This window comes from Phyllopteryx taeniolatus, chromosome 1 (assembly GCF_024500385.1).
Source record: "Phyllopteryx taeniolatus isolate TA_2022b chromosome 1, UOR_Ptae_1.2, whole genome shotgun sequence".
Classification (NCBI taxonomy): domain Eukaryota; kingdom Metazoa; phylum Chordata; class Actinopteri; order Syngnathiformes; family Syngnathidae; genus Phyllopteryx; species Phyllopteryx taeniolatus.
Window position 1 is genome coordinate 32,135,756 of NC_084502.1, and position 12,435 is coordinate 32,148,190.

The 12,435-nt window shown below is 38.5% G+C and overlaps 1 protein-coding gene across 3 annotated transcripts in view; it reads right to left on the bottom strand.

Annotated features, from left to right (window-relative positions):
• The window catches only part of plagl2 (pleiomorphic adenoma gene-like 2), a 67,574-nt gene extending 56,163 nt beyond the window's left edge, over positions 1-11,411 (bottom strand). For 2 of the 3 annotated variants that reach the window (XM_061789444.1, XM_061789453.1), the window contains exon 1: positions 11,035-11,410. The gene's annotated coding sequence lies outside the window, so the exon portion shown is untranslated. Of the gene's footprint in view, positions 1-11,034 lie in introns of all 3 variants that reach the window. The other variant, XM_061789489.1, reaches the window with a different exon arrangement.
• Between the last annotated feature and the right edge of the window lie 1,024 nt (positions 11,412-12,435).

Genomic DNA, 12,435 nt, shown 5'->3' on the forward strand with positions numbered 1-12,435 from the left:
TTTATCCGATTCATCGATTAATAGAAAACATAATCAACAGATTAATCAGTTATTAAAATAATGGTTACAGTTACACCGCAGTTAACTTCATTTAACACTTGTTTGATAATTAAGAATTTTAAAGTGTCACTTTGAAAAATAACACAAGCCCACTTATTATTATAAAATCAAGGGTTGAAGGGGTGAAAATAGTATATTTTAAAACTGACTTGACTCTACAGCCAAAAAATGTGGAGAGCATTGAGCATTTCATTACTTGTGAAACGAAACATTTATTCTGTTGTAATGATTCTGTATTTGTTCATACTTAAATATTTTCTCATAAAAGTGCATTTTCATAATCATAGTACAATAATAAAAATGTTTTGCCTGTGCAATTGCAAATTTATTACTGATTAAAATTGTGATTTTTGCTATTGCTCTGTTTCCCTTCAAATCATTATCATGTTTTATCTTATCAGTGCGGCCCAAGGCGTTCAGGTTTTGAAAGCGTGTCTCATTTTAGTTAGCTGTTACATTTTAAAGCAATTTCAATACGTGGAATAAAACACGATTGTTTTGTTTTACTTTCAAAGGCATTCCAATGAATCCATCAAATATTAACTTGGGATATGAATATGAATGATGATTTGTTGCGGATGTATTCAACTAACTTTACTGTTTTTTTAAACTATTCACTTGTTATTTTTAGAGCTAGCTATTATGCCATAGTTCGAAATAAAATAAAAAAGATTTTATGGAAAGAATACTACCTAAATCAATCCCCAGAAGACAAATAAACATACTGTATGTCTTAGTATGCACATACGCATTCTACAAACAACTAAAAGAGTGAACCCTCAGCAAACTTCCAAAATGCGATGAAATAACTGTAATTATATCCAAAAAAACATTTGCAGTAATACATGTAGTAATAATAATTCACTGCATTAATACATTTAATAGTAATCATTTCATTTTAAACTGTTGTCAAAAGCATACCATATGGTAATCAAAACAAAAGCACTGATTGATTGATGAAAAGGATTTATTTTTATATTTTTGGTTGAATCATTTTATTGTTGTGCATAACAAACTAAGAATCTGCTGGAATTGCTTTGCAATTCACTGATTCAACATCAGGAATAAAAGGGGGGGAAACACATCAGATTTCCAAAGGCCATTAAACGTATAAAATGATATTAGAACTAATGAAAATATAAGTATTCATATCTATCAAATAATCATCTTGAGCAATCGATTCTTCTGTCAATTGTTTTCTCAATCAATGTTCATCTTAAATAGAACAGGATATTCTCAAATTGTGTTTAGGCCACAATTCCAAGTTTAATTTACTGAAAATTAAACAAAAATTTTTTAATGATCAAGCCTTAAAATCCAAAGGTTTGTGATTAATTTGAACTAAAGAACTAACTGTCGGATCTCCATCCCATGATACAAATAGTCAGCAACAAGAAAGGATTCACTTCACAATAATTTAATGAAACAATATCAACTCTTAATGGTTTAGACCCTAACAAATGTATATATTTATACGGTTAAGTGCTCTAAAACTTTACTTTTCAGTTGTTTTAAGGGTCTGATTAATTCACTTTGAAAACATTTATTGAAATGAAAAGTACACTGTAATTTGGAGAACTTTTACTTTATTTTTATGTCACTTCCAATCCAATCCAATCATCAGCTCTCAGCAGTAATATGCAATAGCCATAATTCTCTGTTTTTGTTAGCACCAAACATATCTAGTTCCATACCATCTTTATTTAGGAGTTAAAAACAAATTTCATCTGCATTAAGTATCCTTATGCATCGAAAGCAGCTGTAAATTTAATCAACAGGAATTATAATGCATGTGTTTTGGGGAGGGGGTGGGGGGGTTTCAGGTCAGTAAAACTTATTTTTTTTTACTTCAATGTATGCATGTTTGCCAATGATTTATAAGGATTTATCCAATATAAAACATTCAACAGTCAAAATTGATATGGTACACTGTTATCAACATAAAACTTAACAAATCTTTGTATAATTGATGATTGGTTGATGTTTGATGATGTAAATAAATAACATGATTAGTAAGAATTCAGATTAATCATGAAGAATTCTAACGAACTAATACTAGATAAATCAACTTTTTTTTTTTTTCCCCCAACAACACTGGATGTGGAACAGACCAGGACGGTGATGTGCAGCCCTCCACCAAGGCCGAACATTCCCAGTTTGGATCAGCGGAAAAAAATGGGCTCTAATACTGAGTAACACATTTAAAATCTGAACACATCTTTTTCATTTATGTCATGTCCCTGTCATAAAAATCCAGATCATAAAAGTGTATCCATTTGTCCTTTAGTCATAACAGCGCTACACTAAAGTATTACCAAATCTACTTTTAGTTGGTAACAAACTTTGTTGTAACTTGTAACAAACAATCAATAAGGGAGTAGAAAACATAACCTCCTGGAGAGGTAACGGTAAAGCGTAAGTCAATTAACCTCTTTGAGTGAGAGTAAGAAAGTCAATTTATGGCAATGTTTTGGCCCAGTTCAGACCTATACACTGTAACCAAGACAACAGTGTGCATGCTTTGGTATGATAGCATCGTTTTGCAATTCACTTGACAAAACACTTTCTGGCAATGAGTTTGTTGTGCTTTTTTTTTTTTTTTGGCACTTGGAGCTACTGACTGTGTGATAACAAATTATCTATGATTATAAAAGCAGCCAAAAAAAATAAAAAATAGGACAAAAAGTACAGATCGAGTGTGGAAATGTTTCGGGTATTGCTAAATTTATCATGACAAAAATCACATTCTAGGCTCTTATACACAAATTGATTGTTGCAGGGTTTTTGACTTGATATTAAAAAATGTTAATCACACCAAAAACTTTAGTGTAATGCTGGACACTCAGCATAATCTAGTAATTGTAGCTCAAATTTTTAAATGGGCCGACGATGGCTTGTATCTTGGAAACCTTGTCAGTCGGGTAACCTGTAATGTGAGATACTACTGTAATTATATTTTGGTTTCTTTCTAAAGCTGGAGCATTGATCTCGCTACACATCCAATAATAGGTGTGCCGTGTCACTGTGCAAAAGCACACACAGTTGCGGCATTACCCTACCTTTGCTGGGTTCAGTGTAAAAATCAAAGACAGCTTATTCCCCATTTATATGTGTTTCTACATTTCACACAGAATAGTGTCACAGGGAAAAAAACAGCTTTGACGGGATCTATGAAGGGCCAGTTATTTGATTAATTCCACCAAATGATGGCAGTCATGCCATCCATCCCTATTTTGGGTTGTTTTCACTTCCACTCTCGACCCAACATACAGCGACTCATACTAACAGCTCTTCCTACAGTCACACGCATTAGTCTGAGTTTAAGGTAAAGTGCAAGCCTGTCCTAACCTCTTTAAAGTTGAGGGCCTAAATTAGTGCTGCACTTAGTGAAGGCGGCCTATTAATAAATGTGCTGCAGACAGCCTGGCGGAAGTGGCCTCGGGGGTGTAAACTTAGCCTAGGAAGAGAGGGATGCATGAAGGACCAAACACAGAAGGACTGGATGGATTGACTTCAAAGATGTGGAAATGGACTGAAAGATGTTGATGACTTGGATTATCAGTGCAAAATAGATAGCTCTCCTTCGCCCACAAGATTGCTAGTACCTCAAATTTTGGCTGGCAACACAAAAGTGACAGCTTATGTACAGTATAACCGAAAAAACCCAAGAAAACTCCAAAGACACAAACTTTTGGGCACTTGTAAGTGATGGTGCCGCTGTACTTGCGTGAAATCTAGTTACTTTCATCAAGATCATGTTTCCAAAGCAGTTCCATCTTGCCTGCATGAATGACTGGTAAAAAAAAAAAAAAAAGGGGGGGGGGACCAACGAACCATCCAACTTCTGCATATGTGTGACTTTTGTGACATGATTCAAGCATTATTCACTGAGAAATTGAGGAAAATTTGGGGGGAAAAAATGTTGAATTCTGTTTGTCTGTTATCTGGTTCCAAAAGATGGACCCCAAGCTTTATTTCTGAGATGAACTGTTCTATTTATGCTATAGCAACTAAAATGAAGACAATATGGGTTGTATGGATGGGTTGCTCCCATGCCCATTTGTTATCCCACCAACAGATTTAAGGTAAAACCATCAAGGTTTTTTTGTTTGTTTTGTTTTGTTTTTGTAGTCCTGTTTGTTAGCAAACAAACCATTATCTATGGTTAACATACTGTAACTTGTGTGATAATGCGATAATGAAAGGGAGATATTCATATTTCCAAATACTTCAGGCAATTTCCTTGAAGAAAGCATGGGGGGGGGGGGCTTCTTCGCCCCCACCCCTCAATGGCAGCCACATTGGCCTGAGCGTTGACTGAACATCCGGAGTATGTAGTGTGGGGTAAACTAAGGGTGCCGCTTGATGGATGGATGTACGTTCTGAAAAGCCACAGCTGCCTGGCTCTTCCTAGAAACAGAGCCACAAAGAAAAGTGGCAGTATGTGCTTCAAGCATCTAGCATCCTCTTACTATTTCTGACTGGCATACTGCAGGGTCCGGCAGAAAGTATGCTGCACCCAAAAAACTGTGCTGTTGTGAAGGGTTGTGAGCATGTGTATTATTGACTTGTGCGTTTTAGTTATGAAATAGTTGGCTTTCTTCAAGAAAACTACAGCACTGCAGTATTTCTCCTCCAACAGCAATTTACCAATCCACAAAATGAGCAAATAGTCGATATGATTTGGGATCAATTTTCTGAAATAAATTTGAGCAGGCTAACAGTAACGGCAACAGAATTGCTCATATTTCAGTTGAATCACATTATTTATTTATATAACCACTTCTTGCTTGGCACTTTGTTGCCAATGTGCATTTGATTATTTGTGTGCCCAAATATGTATTGCTAACTTCAGGAAGAGGGGCTCCTCTGCCCCACACAAGAGAAAAAGGACAGAGAGCGACGACAAGAAGAGAAAAAGTAAGACATCAACTGAGGACATTACACTCGCCCCTTACACACTGGACACAAGCAGGCCTTTCCCCGGCTCGCTGTCTTTTGTGTAAGGTACTGATGCGGACTGGGGGACTTGAAGTTGACCGGCAAAAAAATTAAGTACAGGGTCCTCGGTTTATGGTAGGAAAAAAAAACCTGATTTTCTATGTAAATCAGAACGCGTTGTAGTCCATCACAAATCTATGCTAATCCATCAGCACCAGCCATTACAGTAAATGAATACAGAAAGAGTACAGTCAATGAAAAACACTTCTTGACCATTAATGAAAAACAGTTCAATGAAAAAAAAAAAAAAACACAGCAAGTACAAGGCTAACTGAACGTAGCTTCTCGTGGCATGTGACAATGTACAGTATTCTTTTGCCACTGCGCAAACTAGTTCATTGCCGTTTGTCACCTGGTAACACCGTGTGTCGGGACCATGTAAACTGAAAGCCGTATAGAGGATGTGAAGTTTAACACCCGTTGCTGTCACATGCGAATGTTTCTAACCCATCACATGATCTCATTGTGTTCAATTGCAACGGCCGAACACGCAATGTCCCGCTCCGGTGAATTCTGTCCGAAAGGGGCAAGCCGCATAAATTGTACCGGCGCCGCAGTGTGAAAGAGATTAGTGTAACTTTTGAAGTTCAACACCCCTGAGGTCAGTCTCGCAATTCCAAATACAACCAAAATATTCGTGAAAAAAAAAAAAAACTTCTCCAGGGTTTCCATACGCATCGTCCCTGTATGGTTGTGTTTTATTGATTTTAGATTTATTTTTTTTCCACTTGCGTGCATCTCCAACGCGACACACCTTTATTGTCTTTGTCATTAAGACCTTGTTTAGTTGTTAATGTATTTTTACAATTGTACAACAATTAAAAATGTTATCTGTACAGGTAAAAATGTTGTATGTTAAGTGACGTCAGCCCCAAGTGTGCATGTTTTTAAGTCCAGGTTAAAAACTCTTCTTTTTTCCCATGCTTTTTAGAGCATTTCCACTTTTAAATGATATTTCTTGCGCTGTACGCTGTTTTAAATTTTTTTGTCTTCTTCTTTGTTTCAAATGTTTATAAGCTGAGTTTTTTTCTTTGTTTTTAAATGGTTTTGATCGTGTAAAGCACATTGACTTACCTTGTGTATGAAATGTGCTATATAAATAAATTTGCTTTGCTTTGCTTATAATAGTGACAGTTTGATCCATTATTTCCTATGGGAAAATATGTTTCCAAAGCTGAACAAATAGGAGGTCAACCAACAACCATGATTGTGCTCAACTATAGAGGTTGGACTGTAATACAGAAAAAAAGCCCTATGAGTTTTACTAGCTTATCTTTAAACACTTTTAAAGCAAGCAGGTAAATCACAACTTTGTAGGGAGAAATAGCATGTTTTTTTTCACCTGGTGGGAAGTGATGAAGGTAAAATGAGGTGATTAGCAACATTATCACATTATCAATTGCATTATCACCATTTGGATGAGCTTTTCCGCTTTTCCGCCTTGTCGCGTTTTTATCCCTCAGATTTGTACAGAGCGCTGAAGCAGAACAGTGTCATCACATCCCCGCCACGACCTGGCGGGGCCTATTGTTTGACACCATCAACATACAGTATCTTACAGATGACAGATCGGAGCTGAGGGTAACTCCAATGTAATGTAATGACGTCATTTCCAAAGTCAAAAATTGTTTGCAAGACCTTAAATTACCTGGCTGTACATATTTAGAAAAAGCACATTTTCAAACCTATGTACTCATTTCATAAATCACTCATACTGGGAGGAAATGTAAATATGTGGCAGATTTTTATATCATCTCAACTCAACTATTTATAGAGCACTGCAGCTGAAAGAAAGTGCTGTACATAGATATTAAAAAAAAAAAAAAAAAAACAGAAATACGCATTAAAGAGAGTGAAACAAGTGAAACAGAGTTAACCCAATCTCTCTGCCAAAGCTGAACAATCCTGATTTGGATCAGCAACAAATTGTACAATGCCATAGATACCCACCTCCGGCCCTAGCAATGCACATACAGTAGTTCAGCAGAAATAAGCAATGTGGCTTTAGTGCGATGCTGCTAATGAATAAACAAGCAGCCACAAACGTAACCTCCTTGGTGGAGCTCTTACATATCTTACAGTTCCTGACTGTCCCATGACACAGAAAGCACACATGTAAACACTCAAAGCAAGTATGTTCACAACACAAGTACACAAACTCCTGGTGCGATGCATTTGCTGCTTCTGCAGTGCAGCGTATTCCATTTCACTTCTTCCTAAACTTCCCGTGTGGGCCGCATTCGTGAGAAAACAACAAACACAACAATCCTCTTGCAGCCCTTCAATGAAGAAAAAAAGCCAAAACATCCATTCTCACATGAACCCGTTGTCCTTTCTCCCCCCATCCCACCCACCCCCTTACCCCTTCTTCTTCCCTGGCCCATCCCGACTCGCAGAAGGTGAAGCAGTACAAAGAAAAGGGATTGCAGCTTTTCCGATTCTTCCCTGGTTATTAACTGCCATTTGTCCCCGCAGAGGGCTGTCCTTTCCATTAACCCAACTGGCGCTCTTTTCTCATGGAAATCAGCCTGCTGTTGCCTCTTCCACCAGCAGCGCCGCCGCTGCCCACACTGAGAGCAAAGAAATGAGGGGGATTTTTCAAAGACGAAGACCTCCCTCCAGCTCAAAGGCAGCTCCAGCTTACACACAAACACAAACGCACGCACGGACACGCATTAACACATCTTCGACGCACCAACCATAAACACGGGTGAGATATCAAAAATGCCCGCCTCGACGAGCTTGCTACATTCCGCGTCTTGGCCACATGGGGCAGGCCAGCAACATGAGGCAACTTACTACATGAAATTAGATGTTAGATGTTAGATGTTTAGATGTTTCCCCAAAAGCCAAAAGAGGTTAGCACTTGTTGACAAATAGTTGACGTGATCGTAGAATTGTTCAGATTCTTGTCCCGGGTCACAACACATACTCTACCTGTGCATTCACTTGTTGCAGAATTCAACAGATACAAGTATTTGTGCCTCGAAATCTCAATTGAAAAAGAAAAAATGCCATGCCGACGACCACGGTCACACCCACCTGGCACTTTCCTCTACATCTCTGGGGCCAAAAAGGACTAGGAGAAGCACATGCACAGAGGATTTTTTTTTTTCCAATTACAATTTCTTAATTTCACACATTCACACACATTCTGTATGGAAAAGTGACACAACAGAGTAACTTTCCCTTTCCCTTGACATTTTGTAAAATTGGGAGATGTGTTCGCTGAAGTAGCGGTACAAGAAAAAACATCGAACGGCCGTAGCGACAGATATGATATGGGGTGCGTTCGGAAACTCCAAGCACGTCCTGCAACACACCCGACCATTTACAGATATCAATATGGCGGCTCCTGCGAGACCGCCATGATTATTGATGAGAGGCGAAAATGTATAATAATGAATTAATAATCTTCATTTTCGAATGAAAGTAGTGTGGCGGTGGCTTGACATAATTCTCATAATTCTAAAGGGCTGATAAATGTTTTGCACGCGTGTATTCTTTGGTGTGACGCACGTCCGGTTGACTTCCGTGTTTTCTTCCGAACCACGTGTCCTTTTCATCAATATTTCTTAACTTGGGAGGTGTGCGCTGTGAAATAAATCTGCCTTCTAGTAAACTAAGACACTAATTCCGATGCCGTCAAGCGGACGTGGAGGGATGGCGGCGCCCACGAAAATGTCATAATTCTCCAGTGAGCAGCGAAAGTTTACTGTATTATATATGAATTTGTAATAATAGACATTATTCATCAAATTGGATAGAAAGTAAACCTTTTTCACAACCCCTAGGAACCGGTATACGTTTCTATAATGTGATTTTTGACTTTATCATCATAATGCAACAAGAGTGGCAGCAACTAAGGCTAAGCAATAATGCTAACTATTGCATTACTTGGGCCTACTATAAGATCTATAATTTACTAACTGGGGTCTCACTAGAAAAAAACATCCCCTTTATTACCAATTACAACAAAGAAGTTTAACAGGTACATTTGACCAATGAACAAAAATGTGCTGTATGATTTGTGACCTCATATTTTAAAAGTTCACTTCTACTTCAGCATTGTATTTTTCCCCTCAGTTGCCGTCGACCGATAACTTTATGAAGTTCTGCAGCTCTCTTTAAATTGCTTGCAGATTGGATGGCGGTCTTGATTAGCTTGGAGATTGGGCACCATTATTGAAATAACTACAAATTGCACATTCTGTTGACGGCCCGAAGCAAGTGTGTGCACATACAGTGCATGCATGCATATGATGCCCATCTAGGACTGCATTTGCAATACAGTGAACCCTCACTATTCACGGAGGAAAGAACTAACCCCGACTGCGAATAGTGAAAAACTAATGCAAATAATTGATGCCCTCCACCTAGAAATCTTTAGAATTGCCTACATTAATAAATGAAACCATAAAAATACAAGAAACAGCTGTCCCAAAACACTTTAATGTCATTTTAAACTTATTTTGCCCTTATCCTTCAAAATAAATAGTTTACAGATTATTGTATTTCATTTTGAAAAAAATACACTGGAGGTGTGCATGCATGTTGCTTTTGCAGCCTTGAGAAATATCACTTGACACAAGACTCACTGTAACGCCCACTAACAATACAGGCTAAACTTAGCTCTTACACGACTTACAAAGATCTTAACAGTCGAGATGATCACGTCTACATACTTCCTTGACATCATTTACCACTTTCTTATTATCCGGGACCGTTAAGGCATTTCAGAACAAGCCCAAAAAAATGAATACAGTAGGACAGTTGTTCACTGCAGAGCAGAGTTCCACAGAAACAAAAAAGAAGGCAAATAGGGGAACATGTAAGTAGTGAACTGCGAATAAGCCGAGATTCACCATAGTGAAATACACTGTATAAATACAGGATGTGCAACTTAAAATGTTACTTGTACAGTTAACAAATGTTTTATGATGGCAAGAGTTTAACCAATGTACATACAACTTTGTATGAGAAAAAATGATTGCAAATCTGAACAAATTAAAGTTGGGCCACTTCACCAAAAGAGATTGTGTTCAACCATAGCGGTTACACTTGTATTGTCATTCTTCTTATAATCCCGAGTAACATAACAATATTTGACTTTGTGGGATCAATATTTGCCACATTATTCTCCATTATAATCTAGGTAAACATAAAGTAATTTGCAAATATCAGCAAATCGAATTCCACTGCAAACTACAACCACAAAATAAACACAGATACAATAATCCTGTAATACAATAACATAGCAACCACTTCACCGTATTAGACATCCTCCACTTGTTCTACTTCCAGGGGGGGGGGGGAACACCATCACGCACGCGCGCGTGCACGCGCAGGCCAAAGGAACAAAAACAAACGAGGAGCCGCAAACATGACACAAGCCACGAGGAGGACAGTTGTATACGTGTGGTACACACATCTCCACGCTTAATGAGCAACGTGACAAGTGAACGCACCATCACCACAAAATAAAACCAACGGTTAATCCCCTGGCACCGACGAGCCTCAATTAAAATCCACTTTCAACACACTTTTTACACGCTCCCACAATCTCGAGGGTCTTTAAATTCCCAAAATGGCCTCAAACTCAACAACTTGACATAAAAACAACAAAAATAGAAGGGTCCTAATAAGGTGCCCAAAACTGTCGCGATCACTTTTTAGCGACATATTTGTCGCGGTGTTAAACGTCTGTAGCCACATACACACACACACACACACACACAGTCATTGAAATACGCCACAAATGACGCAAAGCCCAATGGCGCTTATTCAGAAATAACAACAAATCCATAACAAGTCGAAGTGCACGTCAGCCGCACGGCGTCAAAAAGTTGCGTAAAAGTTGGCTCCAACACGAACACGCACAACAACGTGCAAACACAATATGCGAAGGAGGGGGAGAAGGGAGAAGAAGAAAAACAGAAGAAGAAGAAGAAGAAGAAGAAGCAGTTTACCCACCAAAAAGTTTCCAGCGCCGCATTTGTCAACTTTCACTTGGAGCCCCGGTAAGCGTCCATCCCGAGCAGATCGCCCACCGTGGGGGAAACCCACGCCACCAACAACACGCACCTCCCTTCGAAGTCTTCTTTGCTTGCTTTGTCAAAATGGTTTGATAGGATTTCCCCCTCCCAATAATGTAGATATTCGGGGCCTGGAAGTGAGTGTGCACGACTCTCCTCGGGCTGCAGCCGAGTTGAGGGGCGGTAAGCATTGTGGGAGTGTGACGTCAGGCCACTTTCACAAACTTTTTTTTCTTTTTTTTTTTTTCACTCCGGGACAGATTATACTGTGTGTTGCATTTTAACACCCGCCAACAGCCAGGCTGTGTTCACTTAAAACGCCTGCACATTGTCTCCGTATGATGTCTGAAACAATACGTTTAGAATATTTCGGCATCTTTAACACTCAACGCAAAAATAATACGTTATAATTATTTGAAAAGCGTTTTTTTTGGTATGATTCAACAATGTAGCCAATCCACACGGAATTATTATGAAATGATGTTAATTAATACGTTCCTTTAAACCATTACAATTGTCACCGTCCAATGAAATGCATGTACAGTATCTCAAATTATTAAGAAATTATCTTTGTGTGTGTCAGACAAAAAGAAAACAGGTCACAACATTTGCATATGCATGATTTTTAATGGGCAATAAAGTTTATCCACTTTCCTTTTATATTTACATTTTAATTATCATCTGTCAAACTTTTGTGTACAATAAACGCATGCTAAATTTGCATGCTGGGCACTATAGTACGGTAGTGCCCTTTTATACATGTTTGTTTCATCATTTCAAATCTATTAAAATGTGTCATAAAAAGCTGTTGCGACAGCATTTGGAGACTCGAGTCAAACTAGAATTGAAATCCCCATTTTAAATCATTCATCTGCACATTGTCTTTACATCGTGTCTCAAACGATGATGTGTTTTCGTATTTGTCACCTTCATAAACATAACAATAAATGAATACAAACAAACAAAAGAAATAAGATTCAATAAATTCAAAGTGCATGAGCCAAACCGCGAAAGTTTGTGTTGCCATTTGTGTGGATTACACCGACAAATCCGGGATTATTGAACGTTTACCACATGCATGCAGATATACAAAGATATGAATCAATTTTTCTTGTTATTTGAAATGGTTTAACACCTTGACTGTTTTCTGTCTAATTGGTGTCGTTTCTCAGCGTGTGTGCGTCATGCGACAGTGTTGTCGAGGGGGTGAAAGAATGACTTCCAGGGCACATCAACTGGTTTCCTCTGTCCTCGTCACCCCCTCCTCCTTCGAGCCCTACCACAGGCTCATGGAGCCCTCGGGGGGGGGGGGGGGGGGGGGGGGACATGTTTGTGCAGC